The sequence below is a fragment of the Balearica regulorum genome, chromosome 6, assembly GCF_011004875.1.
Source record: "Balearica regulorum gibbericeps isolate bBalReg1 chromosome 6, bBalReg1.pri, whole genome shotgun sequence".
Taxonomy (NCBI): Eukaryota; Metazoa; Chordata; class Aves; order Gruiformes; family Gruidae; genus Balearica; species Balearica regulorum.
In genome coordinates this window covers 18,321,342-18,346,148 of record NC_046189.1, presented here as the reverse complement: position 1 = coordinate 18,346,148, position 24,807 = coordinate 18,321,342, and the positions used below count along the sequence as shown (strand labels likewise).

The following is a 24,807-nucleotide window of genomic DNA, read 5'->3' as shown; positions in this document are numbered from 1 at the left end:
ATAAACTATTTTTTAAATAAATAATAGCACTTGAAAAAATTACAGGTTGGATTTCTGTTCCCTACTATATGAACACAACCTCACGTAGAAATTTAAAGACAAATCTACTGACACTAAAAAAGTGTCCTCCAGACAAAGCTACAGCAGTCACACATGCAGATGTAAGAGGAGGATAGGAGCTACCTCAGAAAACAGACAATAATTTTTGTGCTCAAACTAGAATAATTAAATAGGAGATGATACATGCCTCATAACAATAGCAAATGAACTGAACAGCTCCTTGACAAGCAATTAAATCAACCTCTTACTTTCAAGACTTAGAAAGAAATGAATATAACCTTAAATAAATGACATATAATTAAAACTTTAAGAAGCTGTTCATGTAAAAATCGTATGAGGGTGTCATATGGACCCACAGAAAATAATTATAATCTAAATATTTCCATTTCCAATTTAGAAATCTGGAGTTTGGATCTTCGTGTTTCTGAGCAGCTGCTTGCATTATGAAGACTACTGAAGGAAAGGGGGTTAGCCCACTTTACAAGTTTACATCCCTGTTTAAGACCACTATCTCAAAACATTATACAAATAGAATCAAAGTTGACAGAACTTGTCACAATTCCATTCCCCAAAATGAATATATTTTTCTCAGTTTAATTATCCAGATACATATCTTAAATAAAAACTGCACCCAAGCCCTTGTTTATAGCAGTGTCCTTCTCTGATTGTTGTTGACAGGAGCAGACCCAGCAGCACTTACACGTTAGTAGCCACCTCCACTTCCTGCTTCCAGGCCTTTCTGCTCAGTTCCCATGCCAAGCACCATTACCAGGAGGGAAAAAAGAGGCTCACACATGTGCCTGGTTGCATATGTGTGTTCTCACACACGTGCACCACCAGATAATATATAGAGAATGAAACATTTAATCTCTTCTTTTATGCTGTGCCAAAAGGTGGTGAACAGGTGCACTGATGCAAGCTGTTTGTATCTTACTGTACTTCTAGTGAATTAATCATTGCTCTCTTCTTTTTCTTATCTTTTTAAACCAACTTTCTGGTGCCAAGTCTTTTTTCTGCTTTAGACAGGTATACAACTATAATGTCTAATGATTTTCAGTAGCAATCCCAGTGTAAAGAGCTCCCTATCCTCGTGCTCACAACCCTCATTCCTGCCCTGCCCCATCTTTTCCATTGTGCGGCCTCTACTGTTTGTAGGGACACACAGGAACTGGTTCAAGGAACAGGGTTTCAATTTAAAATAGTAAACAAAAGCAGAGGAATATTTTAATCTGAACCTAACTCCCTCACCTATTTTCCTAAACCTCTTTAAAAAGATTTGTACCAAAATAACTAGAGAGGCAGGTGCAGGTCAGGAAAAAAACACCTGAGGACAGAAACTCTTTAAACATCGTTGCTGAAAAAGAAGAATGTGAAACTGCACAGTTAAACTGTACCAGATATTTATTTAGCTAGTTAAAAAAGAAGTAATATAGAGCTTGGGAGGTAAGGTTAAAGTCCTGTTTGCCATTAACAACAAAGCAACGCAAAGAGAGAGTTCAAGTCAATCTTCGAGTGGGCCACTGATGTTTGAAATGTATTCATTAAACAAAAGAACTGCAGGAACAGTAAGTACATTTCAAGTAATTACTATTTTAACATTATTTTCCTGCAGAATTTTTCATGGTTGTGATGAATTTATTTAAGGGCTGCAGGTGACTATTTTACTCCACAGTTTTATTAATTATATGCTCTTCCTACAGTGCAATAACATGATTTTTTTTCTCTTTTTTTTTTTTTGTTTGAAGGCTTCCCCCCCCCCCCCCCAAAAAAAAACCCTATTGTTGCATGATAGAATTACTCACTTGTAACTCTCCCAGTCACTTTTCTTGGAGAAAAATTGCATTAAATTGTATTTCAAGATGGGAACACAATCTACCCTCTAAAGAAGGGTGAAAATAGTTGTATGGGAAACTTTTGGCAGAGAGCAAAGGTTTTCCTAGAAAATCCTGGTCTGCTAAGGAGATCTTTTGCTGCTTCTTCAGTTCTCCAAGATTAATCATCAGTAAGAAAATACAGTTCAAATGCTGACACACTTTATTTCACAGTTAATTCATTATTTGCTCAAATAAAATTCTCAGGGTTTGGCTCCATCTAGAACAGTGTATTTAGGATTTTTACACAGTACAATTAATCAATAATTACTTAGCTGTTTAGACCTTTTTTTCAAAGTTTAAATCTATATTTTGCCACATTTTAAAATATCTACTGTCCTCCTAGGAAACTTCATAGAAGTGTTAGAATCCAAGGTAGCAACAAAGAGGTCGGTTATGGGTTTGGTGAATATTTTAATTACCTCAGAATACAGAAACATGGAAAACATCATTTTACCAGTTTCTGTATCAACTTCTTTTAATTGGAACACAAAATCACTAACATAAAGTTCTAGTGAAATTTTTAAATTAATGGTGTTCAGACACTGAACCTGGTTGAAATTCTTCCAATGACTAAAACGGTAGCCGAAGTTATCCAACATTTAGAAACCTGTAGGGTCATTTCTGTCAAAGGGAGGAATTGATAATATTCAGAATATATTGTTTCAGACACACACACACACAAATTATGTAAAATCAGCAGAATAAGGACAAATACTCTCTTTGTGCACATTTTCCTAATCTGGCCCTCCGCTCAGTTCTCTACCCCAAGGTGTTCTGCTTCTGAGCTCTTTCTTAGTGTCTGCCTGCATCTTTCCTTGTCTGCTGGTTTTCCTTTCCTAACATATCTTATTATGAAACAATTTCCTAGAATCTGTGTTTGTGATTGGTGTCTATATGGCTTTGTTTTTATTGGGCATTGCCATTTGGCTCAAAGATCAGCTTCTCTCTCTTTTTAAGTATGTCTGTCAATATCCACAGGTTGGGTTTGATGGTGTTAATGTCTTCCAGCTTAACAAGAGGATGGTGAAGGTTCATAAACTTTTCATTTTGACTATTCAGCTAGTTATAGCTCTCATAAAGGGTAGTGCCCTGTCCTTATTCAGACAAGTAAGAAATCAAATTTCCCTTCTCTGCTATTTAAATCTACAAGTATCTGAGATGGGGATCCAAAGCTATCTTAGAGTTTCTTATTGCCGTGTATTGCAGTAGCTTCAAAGCACTTGGGTTTAGAAAGCAGCTTCTGTTCTCATCCAGGGAGGCAATGACTGGAGTCTGAATTATTTTTTCTGCTATTGTCACTTGGAGTTGGGAAACTTATATTACACCTTCTGCTGCAATATGGCTAAGCCTAAAGGCTTAATCTAATATTACATCCCAAGTTGTATTGTAAATATTATTTTACTTGTTATTTTTGGAGATTGTACGATGACAGCATTGGTTTTCATTCCAGATTACATCCAAAATAAGAAAAAGGAAGACAGATTTCCTAACAAGTAATATCTGTTCATCATCAGTTGCAACGAAACTGTACTGTAGCTTAGAGAAATGGAGTGCTTTTTTCTATGGCTCAGGAGTCCAGACCATTGTGGGAACTTATGAAATTGGGAATCCACAGGTTTTGTAAAATTTCTGTCTTGGAGATCAAAATTTGGTTTTAATTTATTTAACACTAAAGGTAACATAGAATAATTTTTTTGACTAAAATCCTCAAAGAGGCATTAATGTAATAAAGTTACCCTTCATGTCCTGAGGGTATTCATATCTCCTCTAATCAAAGGGCTCACTCATTCTGGCTCTTAAGTCAGATTCAGAGTTGCTCCTATTCACTTAGTCTGCTTACCCTTTAACTTACCAACACAGCTTTCATTAACATCAGTAAAAATTACATTGGTTTTACACTGAGAACTCTTTGGACCCCTGAAAATATTCTTATGCTGAACCATAGCTTTATTTGTTCAAAATTTTGCCTCTGGATGCTGTTAAGTTCTGCAATTAAGAACTACAGGATAAAGGCAAAGATCTGTGAGTCAATATTCAAGATTTGGAAGTGGCAAACCTGCTAGTGATATCTTGCAAATCTTTTTTAAAATAATGTTTCATTTACTATATTTATCATTTGTAAAAGAGGATAGCAACCTCTCCCCCAAGATTCATATATGGGGACATTTCAGTGTTTTTCCTGTAGCTGTTTCACAACACTGACCCTACACAGAAGCACAGAAGTCCCCTCTTAGTGAGGAATTCTTTCAGATTGTGTATGCTTAGACCTCCCGCATAACAGGAGATAGGTGAAGCATGTAAAATATCTCAGAAAAGGTAGCTGAAAGCAACACTTCTGTGTGTCCAACACACGCTTGTGGCAATCACAGATGCCATGCACATGCTGCTGATGTTCCCAGACTGCTATCTCTGTTGTCAAGAACCTAGTGAGATATGACACAAGTGATGGATCCCTAGACAGAGTTAACATAACAAATGAAGCAAATATTATATTATCTGATTAAGATTCTGGGGACCAAATTTTCAAGCTTTTCACAAAAACTGTAATTAGGACTAGAATTCCCAAAGCATATGCCAGTTTTTTTTAAAAAAACAAAGTTCTTAGCTTGCCAAGCATACCTGAAAATATGTCCATATATGTCCATGTGTGAGACATAATTAGTCCAAAAAAACTTCCCCTAGTAATAGGCATTTGGAAATTGTTCTATTAGGTATAATAATGGCCTGATGAAGTCATCTCTCAACTGAGGTTCAGAATAAACTCTCCACTTTCCTCATGCAATATGCAATTGCAAACAGATCAGGATATCTCCTGATCTGCCTTTCTGGGAGCCTTCTGAGCCAGAAAATTACTGTCCAACTTGTTTAATAATAACAGACAACAGCTGAGGAACTGCTATCATACAAGAGGTATATTGGTAATTTCAAGCAAATCAACCATCTCTACAAACTTAGAGGAGAAAGCCAAATGGCACATATTCAAACATGAAATTATAATCACAGATAGCAATACAGCATAAATCCTCAGCTAACCAAACTCTTCTAGACTGAAGAGACGTATTTTTCCTCCTTCTTTAATATCTATCATCTTGACATCTGAAGACTACATACAAAAATACAGTCTTTAGACTTTTTTTACCAGCATGTCACTATAGTCTGTTTGCTGCTCTTCTCACAGTATGTGTTTTAAGGGTTTGAGTCCATTGGTTTCACTTCTGAAAGGAATAGAGGAGAGAAAGCCAAACCCACAAGATGGATTTTCACTTTGTTCTGTTTATTTCCAGTAAAATAAAAAACTGGCACAAATAAAATGTGCCAGGCCCAGTTCCTTCAAGGTCTGACAGGAAGCTGATATACGTCCTCACAAACTCTCACATCCCTCACAAAAGAGGGAGAACAAGTGAATAAGCGAAGCTATGGGCTGGGCAGCTTAATATCACATCTGTCCTCAGCTGCTAAAACACCCCCATGAGGCTATAGATGGTCAAGGAGTCCAAAGCTGCTCTGAATTATGCCTGGGACTCGTTCCAGAAAAGGAACTGCAGAAGTGACATAAACTGTCTCTCTCCTTCCCAGCTGTGCCAATGATTTCTCTGTTGCAGACTTATTGGGACTCCCTGAAGAATCCCAGGCACACTATAAAGAAGGAGAGACACTGTTATCCCTTGTAGAAGAATCAGATCACATCAGCTTTGTCTTTAAGATTCCATGTAGACTGTCCCCATTGCTTTCTGGAGTGACATAGAAGGAAGAATACACTTAAGAACACTACTTCTGAAATGAACATTGCCCACTTGCAAGTAAGACCAGTAGAAAATAGAACTAATGAGAGAAAATTCAGCATTTAGCCTAATTTTTATTTGTCAGTGGAAGCTATTGTTGCAAGAATATTCTCAGATTACAAAAACAAAGATGAAAAAGCAGTACTGTTGACACTACCCCTCTGGACACTGAAATTGTGAAGACCAACCTTGAATTAAATTTTACTCAATGGAGTCAGAATAAAGAGTAGAGAACTTCTGCAGAATGCTCCCATCTCTCTTTTCTCCTCAGCAGTCAGCTGTGCTTGAGCTGTTGCTGTACCAATACTGCTGTAGGTTCTAGCAAGAGATTACAGCTATAAAGCAGCTTTGAAGAAAAAAATCTGTAACAGGAAATTCTCCTCCATATTGTCATACTCATTCTTTTAATAGATATATTAGCAGGCTTTTGTCTTACTACTAGTTATTTATCATAGCCCATATCCATGTTGCATAGCTTCTCTCTAATTTCCTCTAATTTCCATCTTAAATTATTAGGAGACATCCTCTCTGCTTCTGTATTGACCACCAAGAATCACAAAGTATTTATTTTCCTTTATATTTTTGTACACTAGTTGCAGCAACGGAAACGAAGCCTGATCAGTATATTTTGTTTAGCAGGTATAAAGTCCTTGATTTAGGCAATATTATTGAAGTGCCTACCATGAACTCTAAAGCAGCTGGGAGTTTAATTGATTCCTAGAAGTGCAATGAAAGTAGAGCAGATAAAAAATGACAGAGTTGTTGCTGATGCAAATGAAAATGTTACAGCAAAGCAGCTGGGGAGAATACTGTAGATGTTTACATTTTCCCAACATGCTTACATTGTTTCTTCCACATTTTCCAGGCAAAGCTCACCTGGTTTTGCTCAAGGCCTGGAATGCAGTGAATTGTGTACAGCACCTAATATTTATTCATGCCATTGTCAAGAACATCTTTGCAGCTCCTGCCAAAGTCTGTCACTGAATATGTTTGTTCAGCTGCATGGCAAAAACATAATACACAGTCATCATTTTTACTTCGTCACCTACTCAATATTTTTCTTCTCTGATTAAATTAACTCATAAATACTGTGTCTTTCATGCCAGAAAAATCTTACTACATCCATTCAACTAACACACATTTGTACATTTTTATATTCTGGAACATTTAGATTCTTCAATAACAAGTTCTGAAACAATGGAAAAGCCAAATGCTCAATTTAGCTGGGACTCTGGAAACTCTAATCACAATTTTAAAAGATTATATATTCAGGCAAAACTTTCTGCTAAGCTAATTTTCATCATTACTCACTATCAACTGTAGAAAGCTGCATATGAATGGAGAAAACACAAGGACAGTAAAGGACTTTTAGTAAAAAAAAAAAGTTTAACACTAATCTGCATTTCCATAGGAGAAGATTGACTGCAGCACAGGTGACAAAGAATAACATTAGTGTGAGTAAAAACAGCATACCAGGGATCCCGGCTAGACACTTCAGCTTCTAACCCAATGGTGTATCACCTTAGCTGCTGCTGCTACCCATGGTAGGCAAAGCATGGATACTCTCTTGTGCTATAAACACATCTCCTACTTTGGATGGCACAGAAACTGCAGCTTACAGACATTTGACTGTGTCTGGGAATCACTGGAAAATAAGACTCCCTTGGGAGGTCTCTGCCCTCTCTCTAGGCAGGTTTAATTTATGAGAGATGTTCCTCTTAAACCCATTCTTAAACATTTTCAGTGGAGACTCCACAGCCCTCTCAAAAAAAAAAACCAAAAACAACCCACCAAAACAAACAAACAAACAAAAAAACCCCCAGTGTTTTGCCGTCTTTAGAGTCAGAAAGCTTTTTCCTAATGCCAAATTTGAATTTGCCAGAGCAAGTTTGTTCTATTTACTAGAGAGAACAAATAATTCCTGTAAAAGGCTGTTGTAAATAAAATTAAAGGCTGTTCTCATGGCGCATCAGTCTTCTTTATTCCAGAGAAAGAAATACAATACACCTCCTCCAATTTTTCATATATGTCATGTTGTTGTGACCCGGTTATTCTCCCTTGGACTCTAATGACTTTGTGTCTTTCTAGGAGTTTGGTGCCCCAAAACCTGACATAATACACCAGATCAGGGCTTAAACAATGCTGAGATGGTTGTTCAAGACAATGTCATGCAACACGGTGTCAAATAGTCAGAATACCTGTGAATATTTTTCCACTTGTGGCCAAACTCTGTTTTAAGAGGGAGTGAAATTGATTTGACATGATCAGTTACTGACAAATTCCTGTTCATCAAGTGGATGAATTTCACAAATTCGTATTGGCTGCTACTTATTTCCTTCTCATCTTTTGGGGCTTAAAAATTCATTATGAATTATGGAAAAAATCCTTGGATAAATATGCATGCGGCTAGGCAGAATTGCTTTGCTCTTCCTCTCCCTTTCTGAAAGAACTGGTATTACATTTGACTTTTTACAATTTTTCTCATTGGCCTTCCCTGTGTCCTCCAAAACAATTGCTAGAAAATCTGAGGTGGCCATGATGAACTTCATTCTGGGATAATTAAGAAGGGTGTCAAAAAAATTAAAAACATTTGTCCTGCCCTTATTTTCTTCTAGGCAGAGGTTTTACCCTTTTTAGCTGGTGTTAATTACACTAGCCAGCTGCTACAGCTGATGCATTTAGTAGAGTCTGATCCAATAAAAGGTACAAAATATGTCAGCTGTCACAGCATCATATAACCTTTTCTCTTGAGCTTACTTCCCAATTGTCCAGCCTCAGAAGAGCTCATCTTCCTGAAGACTATTGTTTTACTTTTGCTGCTTTACCTTCTTCTCTTCCTGTGCATTGTGAGTTCTATCACAATCGCATCACCCAAGTGATGCTGCCCTTGAAGTTCTGCAGTGCAATATTGTCATATTTTATGTACATTCCTGAGACCTCAGTTTCTTACCGTTCACACTGAGGGAAGTATTGAAATGCTCAGGTCCTTTCAGGTCCATGAAAATCAGAAACAAACACTACTTGACTGAATGAAACACGAACTTATAAGCACTCGAAATTAACTGCCTAACAATGAAGTCTCCCTGAGACACTACACCTTTCAGGATTTTAAAGAGTCAAGGCACAGTCACAGTGTACAGCATTTATGAAGGCAGCCTGTAAACGTGAGCAGAAAAAAGGAAGTAATGTGGAATAGGCCTCCAACCAGCAAATTGAGAAAGATGAGTTGTGACTAACTTAGTCCTGGCTGAAAGGTCTAGTTTAGTCATGTGGCTGAAAAGATTTCTGACAAGAATAATTTCTCTGACAAAGGCAAAAGCTAAAAGAAGTCTGGCTCTGGATTCAAAGCCCAAAGAGAAGGACTCTGCGGCTAAACTGAATCTGGATTAAAATGAGCCTGATCTTCACTGAGCTTTAAACATGGTCCCTACATTTTCATTACTTAGTACACCAATGCTAGGGAAGGTGAATTTCCTGCTGTCTTTGCTGTCCTTGCTTCAAACAAAGCACAGATATCATCAGTTCTGAGAGGATGCCGGGGACCTGTTCAGCAAGTCCAAAAGATCCTGAAGTTTACCTTTGCCAAGGGAAAGCCAATAAGTGAATATCTGAGGAAGTCTCTCAAAAACTGGAAAACAGCCTCCAGGAAAAAAACCCTCAGCTCTTTTGGAAGACTGATTCACCTTCAGTACTTCCCTTTTAACTAGCATCAACCAAGAATTTGCTGATCAATGTGTTTCACAGTATGCCTTTACCAACAGTTCAATAGTTAAAGCACATAGAGTACAGGTCCTTAGGAGATTCTGCTACTTAATTATACAAAATATCCTTCACTTGTTCTTCCAGATTTAATGCTTTGTAGTAGACCCTAACTGTGAGATTGCCTATGTCTGTTTCTTCTTTATCATCACGCATATGCTTTGAGCTTCATTTTATAGCATATGATATCCTTCCTTGCTTTTAACCTGCTTCTCCTTTCTGAACAATCTATATCATTTATATTAATATTCCAGACATATGAATTCTCCCACCAAGTCTCTGTTATGCCAGTTCGGCTGTAATCATGATCAGTTGTTAAGATTTTCAGGTTTTCTTGTTTATTCTTTATATTATTTTCATTGGTATGATCCTTAAAGATACTCATCACTGACCTGCTGTTTTGTTTCTTATCCTTGTGACTTTATCATGAACATCTCTCTCTTGTAGTTTTTTGACCCTTGTGCAAGTTGGTGGTTTTTACAAGGGCATGTCGTGATAGGGCAAGGGACGATGGCCTTAAACTGAAAGAGGGTAGATTTAGATTAGATATTAGGAAGAAATTCTTCTCTGTGAGGGTGGTGAGGCACTGGGACAGATTGCTCAGTTCTCTGTTGTGGATGTCCCATCCCTGGAATTGTTCAAGGCCAGGTTGGATGGGGCTTTGGGCAGCCTGGTCTAGTGGAGGGTGTCCCTGCCCATGGCAGGGGGGTTGGAACTAGATGATCTTTAAAGGCCCTTCCAAGGCAAACCATTCTATGATTCTACAATTCTATGGTTTCAGTATATGGGGTTTTGCCAGCTTTCCCCTTAACTCTTAGATTGAAGCCATTCTTTCCAGGTAAGCAAATGATTGTTCAAAGATTTTTTTCTTCTTTTACTGTAGGCTCAATATTTGCTCAGCAATTTATAGAATATCACTGATAGTCAAGGTAAACTAACATCCTACCAGTGTCATAGGCATAGCTACACATTCATCTTCAGGCTGCGGCTTGACTGTCAGATGGAAGGTTTCATAGGACTCGCACCTGAATTTCTGATTTCCGTATCTCTGCCCTCTTTCTGCAGATCTTTTGATCTACCCAGCATCGCTTCCAGCAGTATCTTTGTGACAGAAGAACATGCAGTATAGATCAATAAGGCAGATGCGTTGCAGAAATAGTGATACTTTGACCAGATTTCTGGGAAGCAGTATTTCTCTAGGGAGACTCAAGAGATGTTAACGCTGTCCTGAAGGTGATGGGACTTATTTGCCATCAATGTTTCTCCCCTTTTGGGAAAGTGGCTGCCTGTCCATGAACCTCACAGTTGTCCATGGTTTCGACTTTTCCCTCATTATCACTGAGGTACTCAATCTCACTGTGGTCAGAACAGGTCTATTCTCAATGTTAGCAGGTGGCTGGCATGGGGCAGACGCTTTGCCTACTAAATGCAATAGACTAGACATTCCCCCTTCAATACTGGACATCACCTCATCTGGTTTACATTATCTATTTGTCTATTTTCTTCAGCAGTGATTGTATGTATCCTGTTTTATGATAACAGATGCATCACTGCCTGACCACTTGCAGCTCTCTTCCCTGCTTCATAAGAGATTTTACTAGCAACCACAATCCAAACCAGATGTCCTTTCCTACCCAGCCTTCTTTGGAAGAGAATGTAGGTCACACTCCCTACAAATCTAATGCAGGACCAGAGCCAAGGCATACAGGATCAGGTCCCCATCTGGGCATGGCATTCAGTTTCCTAATTGCTTGCACAAACCAGGATGTTATATGTATAAAGAATTACATTATTTGCTGCACTTCACCAAAGCATAGTAGAAAACCTGTTGTTTCAGAGTGGAAGGGAAAAGGGGGAGGAAGATCAAGACAGAGGCAGCTTTAAACCACAGATGTGCCTCTGGGGGACGCTTGAAGAGCCCAAGTAACTAAGTTATGGTGCACCCTGAGGTGTTAATGGGCTGCCCCAAAGCCAACAGCAACTGAAAATCCACATAATCAGACAATGGAAACACTCCCTCCAGTCTCGACATAGCCCCATGCCAGTCAGAAGCTTTTTCCTCAGTTACTGAGCAGGAGGAATGTTACCCTGCCTAGATCTATTAAACTGCTCCTTAGACTTCTGTAGCTGGAGTACAGGAACCACAGCTCAGGTAAGAACACATCACTTTTTCCTGCAGAAGGCTGACACTCTCTTTGTCAAAGATGGAACAGTCTTTTTTATCAGACCAGAATATGGCTATCACCTTGGCAAAATGTTGGCTAGATGGATATGTACCTACCACCTGAGCAGCATTCTTGACATGTGGCAGCCATCCTTCAGTTACCTCACGGAAGGCAGTTTTCTTGCCATATGAAAACTGGAGGTGACTATTCAGCTGCCAGAGATGGGCAGAAAACTAACAGGGAAGAGCAGGTCCTCAATTGCTTTCTCTTTGAAGTTTTATTACAGCAGAACTTCCTTCTGAATATTCGACTGGCTGCAGCAGGAGTATTGCACTTCAGCAGGCCTCTGTCAAACTCTCTCTGATGAACATTAACATGTAGGCTTGGGAAAAACCTCTGTACTCCAGAACACACTAGGATCTGCTAAATAACCCGAGACTTGCCTCTGCTAAGTGTTGTACATACTGGGAAAGGAAGCCTTTTGTTAAAGGTTTTACAGCTATTATTTGCTTTGGGTTTTGTTTTGTTTTCAAAGAAAGGAAAATAAAATGAATTTTAAAAAGTAGGTTTCAGATTTTTACAAGATAAATTGATAGTTTTTGTGCAGTGATTCTCATGTTTTCACATTATAGCACCCACTTAAATTATCCTGTTAGTCCACAGTGGAGGAAAACCTGGTGAATACATATGGAACCCTTAACTTGCCTTTGCAACTATTTGAAGCATTTAGGAATCCATCAACCAGGAAAGAGAGCAGCATATTGAAAGTACCATATGGGCATTAAATGTGAACTTGTCAAAGGAACAAAGAATAGACAATTTTTTACATTCCTCAAGGCCTGTATTTTTTTCTTTCAGAATATGATTTTTTTATAACCATGTTTTGTTTTTAAATAATCATTACAAGCCAAGGAAATAGCCAGGTTAGTAAAAAACCTTAGCAGGTTTATGGTCTTCTCCAATGATTACCTAATACATTTGTCTCATCTGCTTTCCTTGTTGTGTGAAAACACACTGAGGAAACGTGTAAATGCAGTGAATTGTTCCCAACTCTTTTATTCACCTTTCAGCATGCTAGTTCCTTCCCTTGGCACTGATATCATTATGCATTTGTCAAAGATAGACTGTCACTTTAGAGCTTCTATTATGTGCAAGATTTGGCAGCACATTTTACCTTTGGGATTTGCTTATATCCTTTGCATGTTATTGTACTGCTTTGGCATTCAGTAAATTCAGTACACCCATTTCTTTGATGTTCATTCCAGCCCCTAAATGTGGAAACAATGACTGAAATTTTGGATCAAAGCATCCTATAGATGGCAGGCAACATAATTTTGTGATAATTTACATGAACAGAAAGAAATCCCATAGCTAGAATCTAGGCCTGTAACTGTTCTACAATTTATGTACTCTAACATTCAAGAAAAAGAAAACAAAAAAGAAGAGGAATAAAGAACAGAGGTCCAGTTGAATTCATACCAATGTGCAATTTCTCAATATAATTAAAAGAAAATTCTTTTTTCAGTATCAAAGGCACATTCTCATAGAAGCATAAGAACTCAGAGGCTGAGGACGGAATTGAACAAGGACTGACAATATCTGCCTCATATTTGTTTTAGAATTGAGGAAAAAACCAACCTTCCCATTTTCTATTGTTTCCTAAGATACAGTAGCCAGTACAAATACAGTAGCCAATCAAGTTACATGCAAAATTTCATCTCTGATTTAAAACAAAAGAAGTAAAAAGATTTAAAAGAGCAAATTGTTTTCAAAACTAGCAGTCCCATTTATATTTGTAGTGAAAATGAAATTGATTTGGTCTGGTGGGTTTTAAATTAGGCCCCACTGATAATGAAACAATTTAACATCAACATCCTCACTGCTCATATGGGCAGATAAAGGGGCGTCGAAGAACCAAAGTATTTCGTTTTGTTGGTATTTCATTTTACATAAAAAATAAAATAAAATAAATGAAATTAAATAACCCAAAGTCTATTATAAAACATGCACTCTTTTTTGTAGCGAGGGGACATGCAAGTGCTAGGACAGCTACTAGGGGGTATCACAATATTAATTTTTTAATACACAGGTTTTGACATCTCCTGTCTTGCTATGTGAGTGTAGCATTATGGTACAGTTTGCTTGGCTGGTAATCCCATACCGACAGGTATGTGTAACTGCCCCAAACCTCTTTTCAAACTGTAGGCTTTAGGAGGCAATTTTTTTCATGCCAGCTATATGCAACAGTGCCATCCAGTGGCAGCTCAGCCTACTCGCACTCGTATAACCCCTAGGAATCCAACAAAAGTACTAGTTAACATAAAATAAACACTCCACCCACGCCCCCACCCCCCCCGAAAGGTAGCAAGCTGCGTTCAGATTAAATGTTAACTACAGAGCATCAGAGCAATACATCTTGAGTTGCTATAAAATCCTCTCATTGTATCCACGGGCAGATTTTAACAGTACAAAACAGAGTGTGCTTTTCTGTCTTTGGTGGGGAGCTGTGCAGGGTTTGGGGCAGAGGAGAACACTGAACTCCAGGCTTAGAGGCTTTTACAGCATGCAGAACTGCACAGGGCTGGTACTGGGTCATGTCTCACCTGAAGTGTGAATTCACCTCTGAAGCAAGACTCTGTGACTAATCTTGGCATCAATTGCCATTTAGGGCTGTTGGTTTAGGACTCCAAAATCCCACCCCTCCTTCTGCATGGCACTGAGTTTCCTTGAAGTGATAGCAACAGCTGTACTTTGTAGCAAGGTAATGCTGTTGGTCACCACATTTAAAATTCTTCTGTCTAATATTTACATGCAAATAAACACCCCCCCCAGACCAATATACATGTATGCATTGTGTATAGAACTATACAGAATAAAGTATTGCCATAGTAATTCATTCACAAAGAGCATTAAATATCCCCCATTGCTTTAAAAAAGGAATATGAAGATGCACAAGAGAATTTGCACAACTGATAATTCTCAGCCTTGCACAATTTCCTTGTTTTGACACAACCTGCCAAAGGCCTTTAACTATTTAAGTCCCATGTGATAAATGTTGGCAGATGTGCCTATTATTTTAATCACTTTAAGGATGGATAATCTAAGCCACAGAAAGTTTAAATTACTTGTCCAAGATTATGTCACAAAGCACTGATACAGCCAAGAACAGATCATGCAGGACTGACCTTTAATCTCTAACCAAATCTACCAGTCCATCATAGATAAAGGGGGATGTGGTTGTCTTTTTTAGTCAAAGCAAGAAAAAACCCCTGTTATTTTAAATGTAAGAAAGAGTGCGTTTCAGGAAAAAAAAACCCCAAACAGTTAAAATTTCAAGGCTGAGGGAGCATCTGCTCAGGGAAACAATCACATTCAACTCTTGCCTAAAACATCTATCAAAGAAACAAAACCAATCCCTGTCTTCAGAGACCAGATGCTCTGCAGGGCTTGAGCCAATGATGAGCACAGAAAACTTGCTCATTTAGACCCTGGCCCAGCAAATCCTGTTGCAGGAGTGCTGCCTTAGGCTTGTGAGGAATACTTCAGAAGTACATAGCATGGTTCCTTGCTTAAAGTTATAACCATGTTCAACCGTTCTTTTGAAAAGGAGCCTAATGATAAATGGACATGAATATTTTAGTGCCTTCTCTAGAGAGAAGGGGATATTTCAGAGACCAGAAGCCAGTAACATGCTCTTTGGCACACAAGCCCTCCGCACATCCTGTTCAGCACAGGGGAAGGGCCATCTCTGCCTCCATGGAAGAACCTTTTGGTTACCCTCCGCTATCCCCACCTCGACCTCTGCTGTCCTTCCGTGAGCTCAGGCACTCATGTGCCATCCCTGGGGCAGGGCACGGCTGGGCTGCCCCCCTCCCCGGTCCCCTCCGCCCCCGGCCAGCCGGCGGTGCCGGTGGTTCCCCCCGGGCAGGGCTACTACCAGCACTACCGGGTCCTGCCACCTTGAGGAGCAAGAGACCGGCGCTAGGAATCGGTCCTGTCCTCCTCGTGACATCCCAAAGCCCAGACATCTTTTGGTGACTTACGGTGGGGTTTCCAGTCCGGTAAAGAAGAAGTCCATGGCAGTCCGTGTACGCTTGCTTATAACCTTGGGATAACCGTGTACTTTATTCTATTGCCTAATCTAACATTGCATTAAATTTCTTACGGATACTTTATACTTACAGGCAATGGTTTGATGGGATCATGCACAATAAACCTGTCTGACCAAATCCAGATTTTAGAACATAGGAGGAAAATTTGTTTTACATGGTCAATTGGTAATTTTTTTGTATCTCAGAACATATCAGAGTGTCCATAGGAAAAACATAAATTCTGTACAATGGTAGCAGGGTTTCTGATTTACTGACAGTTGCTGGTTTGAGTTTTCACAAAAATATTTAGCTATAGCACAGTGTATTAGGCGTATTCTTAAAGGTAAATAACTGCAGCCAATAAAAGTTCAGCCTATAAAGGGTCCCATCTTCTAGGAGTTTTCTGCACTGAGAATTACTACCAGCATAATCATGGCTCCCTGCACACTAATATTTCCTCTGATACAGTATGATCAATGTTGTGGAAAAACATTTATTATATTTCTTCTAGCTACTTAAAGGCATTACTGAATTATGAGCATCGCAAAACGAATCCACTGTGCATTTTTTCTTTATGTGACGTTTTTACAATCTTCATTTTCTGCTTTGCAGCCACTGAGCTATAGTGATCGCACTATGCACCCTCTTACAACTGACACGGGGGCCAGGAACTCCTTTCTGCTTTATTACATTTGAAATGCACTTCATATGACAACATTCATTCTCATTCTGCATTGGACCCTTATTTAAAGGGAGAAGCCATTTTTTACTGGACCTGTACTTAAAGGGAGAAGTTATGAAAGAAATTAAAATGAGGGAAGAGGGTTTAAACAGCTGTTTCAAATATGCCTAGTTAACAAAGGTGACAAAGTTTTGACTCAAAAGAGAGAAAAATGGACAAGGAGGTATCATTGCACTGAGCTGTTCTTAAAATGCTCATAATTGTACAGATGCCAGTTTATTTTCTTTTATATTACATGATTTTGAGACATGGTGCATTACTGGGGATATTCTAACTTCAGTGGAACAAGGAATAAATGAGTAACAAAGGAATAAATGAAAGCTGAGTCAGGAGTAAGATTCAGCTACACAGGACACAGACTTGCAGAGGGCACTCCACCTAACGTCTACTACTCACAGCAGCTGTAGACTCATTAAAACCTTGTGGTAGGAAGTTAGTTAAAATAAGACGGAAATAGTAGCAGGTCCATTGAAATCATATTTGCCTTTGGTAGAAGAAAACAGAATTTTACTCTTCTGAAAATAATCTTAATAAGTCATATGTAAAGGTATTCTTCTCTATAGGGATGAAATAATTATTCACTCTTCCTGCCTTCATATTCAGTGAAAATTTTCATCCAAATCAAAGTATTAATAGAAAGAGAGTGTGAGGCAAGAAAGAAATGTATAGTAGTTTGAGCACTTGAACCTGTGATTTATGGCCTAGAGCTACAGCCAACTTTATTACAAAAATGACTTCACCTATTATAACCTTACCCAGGGCTCTCTGGAGATGGTAGGGGACTGAGCAGCATTAGAATATCAGAGGTGTTCGCAAACAATTCCAGTCTCATTCTCACTTCCCTTTCCCCTCTCGCCCTTAATGCATACATATCATCTGTTGCCTCCTTTCCTGCTCCTTGATGTAGGCAGATCATGGTACTTCTCCCTGTCTTCCTGTGGGAACTGGCCATGGCCTCTCATTTGTCATGATCTCTGACTGACAGGTTCCTCATATTTTTCTCTCCCCTTGCCTGAAGGACAGCCCAATTCTGAGCGTGACCCCTTTGGTAACCCTTGAAATTTGCTAAGGATGATTGTCTGCGCACCACAGCTGATGGTGTTGAACATTTAACCACCATCTTTGAAGCACTGCACAACACACCAACTAGCCTTTCATTTGGTGAAACTACTGCACCCATTTCCAGCAACCGTTTTATTAAATATAGATCTGTGCTTGTTTTATGGAGATTGCATGTCCATTTGCATTATTCCAGGACTCTATGTCTTTAAACTGTCTAGCGATAATCCTACTTAAGACAAATTAGCAATCTCTAAATGGCATTAGAAACAGAATTTTGATTCACAAATGCAGCCAAAATACTGGAGCCCACAAGAGATGGTTAGGAAGGGCAGTCACATCACTAGTTATGGCCTATCATACAGGAAACCTGATGTCATCAACAGAGATGACACTTCTTCGGGTGCGCAGAGATGCTGCAAGCATTATTCTAAAGATCTCTGTTAATCATGACAAAGCTTCCTCTGGCATGAATGGGAAGGACACAGAGTGTCCTGGTGGCATCCTAGGGGTCTGTTAATTTTACAGGAGCTGTGTATTTAGCATGGGGTGATCAATGTCACAGTTACAGGACATGGCCTCTTCAAGTAATGTAAGTTGTTTCTCTCCAAAATAATAGTTATTCTGGTGGTATACAAGAGATACAAGACTGGCTGCCAGCCAAATTTCAAAGCATAAATAAGCCACCATCTCATTTACATACAGTCTTTACAGGCGACAGTAATATGTATGAGTGACTGCTATATTTAGGAATGACAAGATGGGCATTATTAATAGCTTAATTGACATTAATGCAATTACCCCTATCCTTATTACAGTTAGTAGAATTACACAGAAAGCACTGGCTGAGGCCTTATTTTCCCTAGAGCTACCCAAGGATACGACATTTTCCACCATGCCAAATCTAGTCTTTGACATTAGATACTTAGCTACAGAATCATTCCAGTAAATCATTATAAATGCATTATAATAAAGATCTTATGTGCTATTGGATATTAACCTGCAGCCCCTGAAGAGAGATAAATGCACTGGTTGCAAGATTTCTGCTTTTGTTTTGCAAGGGAAAAAGGGGTTTGCTTACAAATAAAGAATTATAAAATGTTGTGCTGATAATTACACCACAGACTTCATCCTCTCTGGTCAGATTAAAGCTAAACACACACTCAATATAAAAAAGAATACATCCATAGAACATGAAAACCCAAATTTTTGGTCCGTCACAACCAAGCTTCTCATTTAGAGATGCACATATGTGTGTCTACTGTTTGGAGACACAGCTATTCTATTTGCATACGCAAATATCTCCATTTAAACATCTGATTGCTGTGCCTCATCTCCAGGAAACTTGCTTCCTTTTTTTGTTTTTTTTGGGGTTTTTTTTGTTTGTTCATTTCTTACTCTTAGCGTCTCTTCAATATAGAAACACAAGATTTTCTATAACTCTCTGATAAAGGAGCACATCACCTACATGTTCCAAGCCTGGGAAGTCAAAATAAAGAAAAATTTCAGATTCAGAACTGCCAAAAATTACATTTTCATCATCTTTACAGGAGTCATGGATTAATTCAGTTTCCAGCACAAATAGAAATAGAGAAATAGAAACATCATGACCATACATTAATTATACTGAAGTAATATAGAGTAATACAGGAACTGGACAATGACATAACAAAGCAATGGTGCATTGCTTCTTTCCCAAAGAAACTGCATTGTGATACAAGCAAAGTAAAGACAAAGCACTAATGAGTACATGTTGGTCATTATGAAAACCAAGAAAATAATTATCATAGCACAGCATATAAAAACCCAAGCTGGGATTGCAAAATTAATTTTCAAACCAAATATGAAGTTTTCCCATCAAAACATATGAAGTGAATGCCTATATGGTTTCATGGCTTTGCTGGGTTTTGTTTTCTCTAATTCATTAAACGCAGTTGATTTCAGATTTTGTTTGAGTAGGTCTAAAATCCACTGTAATAAATACTCTAATGTGTAATTATCATTATATACACACACATGAGTTTTTATGTCTGTATTAGCATGTGTACATGTTGGTATGCACATATTAGAGGATGGCTTTGTTGTTTTCTTTTTTCTTATTACCTCCTGACAGTAACCTGTAGGCACATAGATTATAAACTTTTAAAAGTCATATATCATTGTGGTGCAGTCCATTTTTAGCGAGTCTTTCTTGGAGGTGATTGGAAATAAATTCAGCTTGAACTAGTGCCTGAAAGAGATCTGTCTCCAGTATAACTGACTGCTGAGCTATGCTAGTTTGTCAGCTTTCAGAGCAGGGTTCGTGTGTCTTATCTGTCCTGGCTATGCTCCTGTTCACAGCTCAAACTCCCAGACAGAAAAACTCCCATAATAAAGAGTGAATTAAAAATGAAGTTTTAGCACCAAACAGGCACTTATTATCTTGTAAAGCCTTAAGTCAGGTACCTCATTATACTTCAGCTCTTCTAAAACAAATACAGATCTGGCATCTGGTGAAAATACTTCCTGGGAAGGTTTCATCTGTTCTAAAGTAAAACTAGATACAAGGCTATAGGACAGAATTCGGTGTTTTAATCTAACTCTGAGTTTGCAATATCCATTGCGTATTTTTGTGTGTTTAAGTGTGTGCAAAGTCAGTGTATTTTTTTACATAAAACATTTATTTTTGACTACTGAACAGTTAATCACTGAGGCTTATCGGCTATAGGGGCAGAATAGTCAGGACAATGGTGAATCTCTCTAAAGCAAGGCTGGAGTCCTATGGAGAAGATCCCATGGTCCGGTAAAAGGTGTGAGACAATGTCAGGAGAGCCAAAATTTTACAATCTATAGAAATAAACAGATGATCTAATGGGCCTTTACAGCCCTCAAAGCTAACACTGGTTAGATACATAATATGCACAGCGTTTTTAGAGAAGAAAAGATCTAAGTCTGTGTTCTTCATTATTTCACATCATGGATCAAAGAAAAAAAAGACAAAAGTAGTGTTACCTAGGTACTATCCTAATTCTCCGAGATTTATGAATCCCCATCCTTCTCTCAGAGAACAGGAGCTTCTGTAGCATCAGGGGGGCTGATAGCAGTAGCAGCTATGGAGGAGTCCAAACTCCCCTACACTGACTAGTTTGTAAGCTGGATGTCAGAGAATTTTAAATTCTGGCTCAAGTCATTGAATTCAGGTCTGGCTTTGGAAGATAGCTCTTTTTATTTTTTTATTAAAAAGGTGTAACATAGCTCAGAAGACACGGATACATTTCCTGGCTCTGCTTCTGGTTTCCTGTGCAATGGATAGTATATGGAACTATTTCTATAAGTAACTTGGCTTAAGAGAACAGGATTTTGCCCAGATGACCTGTTGGCTCTTCTACACAGCCCCTTTTGGAATAAGCTGCAGCAGCTAAAGAAATTAGTACTCTGAAGAAATTATTGAAACTACAGCCCACCCACTCCCTGACGAATGCGTGGAGGCACAGAGGGGTGGTGTGTAAACTTCCCAGCTGTGCAATTCATGGCCTTACATATGAATATCAATTATTATTTTTTGTAAAGTTAATTGAAGTGAATATATCAGGCTATGAACAATGGCAAATGAAGCTTTAATTCACAACCCTCCTTGGACTTAGCTGCAGCAGTGGAAGAAGTTACTGCCCCTCTTTGGCAGTTACTCAGTCCCTGCAGCTAAAGTGGTGAAAGATGACCAGCCTATAATCCAATTCTGGGTTTCAGGACATAATCTTATACCGATTTTCAGCCAGCCATGGAGCTGTCATTACCAAATGTCTGTGCAGTGAGTGGCTGAACGTTCCAGATAAAAGTGAAAGCTGACAGAGGTAAAAAGAGAAAGAGCAGCCGCAGAATGGATATATTTTAGGAGTAACTTGATGGCACCTTTTCCAGAACAGAGAAAGGAGGGAAATAGCAGCCATAAAGCTTGCCACCTCACCTGAGTATCAGGCACCAACAGCCAAAGACAAGCAATTCCCAGAAATGACATCTGATGGATTTCTGACAACAGCTGTATGGCTATGGTAAAGCATACCCACAAGTCAAAGCCGACAGTGAAGAGCTTATTGGACACTACCTGTAGATTTAGTCAAAATTTTGTCTAAGAAGGTCAAACCTTGCTGTTGTGGAAACCATTCTAACACACTCAGCTTTGAAAACAAGCTGGGAAAGGGCAGAAGAAATGCTACTGTCACACAAATAATGAGCATCCTTTCCTAGGTCCTAGGATGCAGGACAATTCCTGAGTATTACTTTAGGAAACACATTCGTACTTCCGAGGAATGTTCAAGCTCCCTTCACCCACTTGTCTATCTATGCTGTGAATTCCTTCATTGGAGGCTGTGTCTTACTACTACTTTTGTTAATATTCTATAGTCTCAGTCCTGACTCAGGCTTCTCGGTCTTAGCCTAACGTACTGTTTTGTATACTAAAGAATAAAGCTTCCTGTGAGTTTTTATAGGATTTAAAACATATATTTGCATTATCATCAGAATGTACTGAATTGAAATTACAATTTTTTAAAACAAGTTAAATGAGAAGTGGTGCAGAGGGGAGGGTGCTACTTATAACCACTATATTCTGTCGATTACATCAACTTCAGTTTTATCACTGTTCCCTGTTCTGTTTCTTTTGCACGTTAAGGCATTGTTCATACCCAGCCCTTTAGGAAATGACACCCTGATGCTACATCAGGCTTTTCTTGCAAACAAAGTGACTTTCATACAAGCTCCCTTTCAACTTCAAAAGTAAAACATTTTTGTAGTTATTAATGGTCCATTCTTGTGACTATCCATGGGTGAAGGGCATTTGCCTCACTCATCTTTAATAGCAAATAATTAATGAGGTGTTGGAAATTAACAACAATTAACAATGCCTGGGAACAACAGCATAAGGTGTTTGATCCTCTCTAGATGAAGTTGAGAGAATTTGTTTCTCAGGCAAGGGCTTGTGCCTGCAAGGAGGGAGAGATGGAGGGGAATTTCTAATGTGATCTTCCTTTTTCTGCATTACCTTGTTGAAAGTCATTGAAGTGACTTGTCAAGCCAACAAGAGAACAAGAAGGCCTGTGTCTCTGTGATACAGGTACATCAATTCTAACTTCCACAGGGACTTTCAACCTTAAGTTCAGAGCCTTCAAGAAAAAGCAGAAGTTTCTAATGGGATCAAAATTCAGAACTGTATTGTTTGAAAGCCCAGACTTTCTGAAGTAACTAAGTAATTCCTGTAGTAAACACATCATTCTGGTCTTTTATGTGCAATTATTCCTGGTGGCATCATGGTTGCAGAATATTTGCATGTGTTCAGAAAGGATAGATATGCTCATGGAAGATGTTGAGCCCCAGCTCAGGGAATACAGCAAGATTATTCTGGAAATATTCACTGCATGCTTGATTTGTCCTTTTGGTCTTTCCCAGACACAGACAAGATACTGAGCAAAACAGATCCTTGACCTAATGTACTACAGACAGTCCTTTCCCTCTTATGTTATATGCAAATAACTCACACTAATAAATGTGAAAAATAGTCATAAAAATATCCAAGATAGTCATAACCACAGATAGGAAGAACAGGACTTTTTCTCTAAGTGACAGATTTTCCATGTTCCACAGAAATGAAAAGATGATGAAGAAATTCAGTTCTGCTTTTCCCTAGCTGCCCACTCAGTGCAGCATGCAGCATACAGGAGCAAAGGAACTTTAAGATAAGCAGTCAAGTCCCCACTCCAACTCCTCATCATGATCTTGCAGCAAGACCTACTATAATTGACCTGAAGAACATAACTATGTCTGTTTTCTCTTTCGGTTAAGTTGAACAAGCAGCTGTGGGAACAGCTAGGGCTGACCTTGTCCCTTATTGGAGAGCAATGGAACTATAGAAATTTGTCAGGAACCTGTCCAAAACAAGCAAAGTTTCTTCAGCCTTCTAGCTTAGAATCCTTTACTTTTAGCTTGTGGGATGTGTTTTAAAGTGTTGCCCAATGCCCGAGAAAGATCTACAGCATACATCAAGAAAACAGATAAAGGAAAAATACTTTCTTATGAAGAGAAAGGCAATAACATTCTAATATCTTGATTTAAATATGAAATTGGGAATATCTCATTTCTAAGAATGAAATTATACAGTAGAACTGAATGATAACAGTACATCACACTCCTCCCCTCTCCTTGGCCCAGGTGAATAGAAAATATTTGGATAAATAACATTCCAGGTGTAAAACATCAATTTTCTCCTAGCATGAGATCCCACTTAACAAAAGAATGATCTGTGTATTGTCCCTGAATTTCCACATCCTCAGAACATGGTGTTACAATTGGCATTTCTATACACAATGGGGACTTTTAGAAAGTATAAGGAGAAATAATATCTCTTTTTGCAAATGTTTAAGGATAGACATTTAAGACACTGACTTCAGAAGTTATTTTTCTGTTCTCCTTCTGTTCAGTATGATGCAAAGACTAGAGTTGATAACCTGCAAATTCAATATGCAGGAAATTTAATAGAATGCCCATCAATTGTTTTTCATCTTTCGATTCACACTGTGGAGGTGATTTCTTGTGCCTCTGTGTGTATCTCATGATCAGTAGAAGATAATGTGTGTACATATCACTTCTAAGTAGTATTCTCACAACTTTGTATTTCAATCAGGCACTACCAGGTAATACAATTTATTACCTATATTACTCAGATTTGTGCTGGGAAAACTTTAAAGAACTGTAACAACGCAAATACTGTGGCATGATAAAAAAAATGTATAGAATGCATATCCTAAAATACATTAAATTATATTTTAAAAAAAATTAGTTAGTTTGAAGAAGAGAGTAGCACAAACCCAAGCAAAGTATAGGGGATGTTACTGCATCCTTTTTCTCCAGAGCCACATAATGGGAAAAACACAAAATCAAGAAGAGTGTAACAGAATATAAAATTCAAAGAACAGGTCTGCAGCCACAGAGTCCTGGGAGCCTTGCCTGTAATGAATAAGATGGGGAAGGATTGGAGAATGTTTACAGAGATCAAGCAGATGCAAGAAACTTCTGAGGCTTCCATGTAAGGTTAAGCTTCCACTTTCCAGGTCAACTCCTGAGGACAAATTTGTCATTCAGTGCTTTGTGACTAAGTGATAGGAGCTTTATTTCATTTATATCTACAAACAAGGGTCAAACACCGTATGCCCAAACTGATAGCAGACAGTTTCATCTGAGCAACCAGGTAGAGAAGGAATGCACTTCAACTGTTCTTAACATCCTGTTGGCTTTATCTGTACTTCT

At 38.5% G+C, this 24,807-nt stretch overlaps 1 long non-coding RNA gene across 1 annotated transcript in view; it reads left to right on the top strand.

Annotated features, from left to right (window-relative positions):
- The first annotated feature begins 1,544 nt into the window (after window positions 1–1,544).
- The window catches only part of LOC142602257 (uncharacterized), a 35,078-nt gene continuing 11,815 nt past the window's right edge, over window positions 1,545–24,807 (top strand). The window contains exon 1 of the long non-coding RNA XR_012835924.1: window positions 1,545–1,625. This is a non-coding gene — a long non-coding RNA (uncharacterized LOC142602257). The remainder of the gene's footprint in view (window positions 1,626–24,807) is intronic.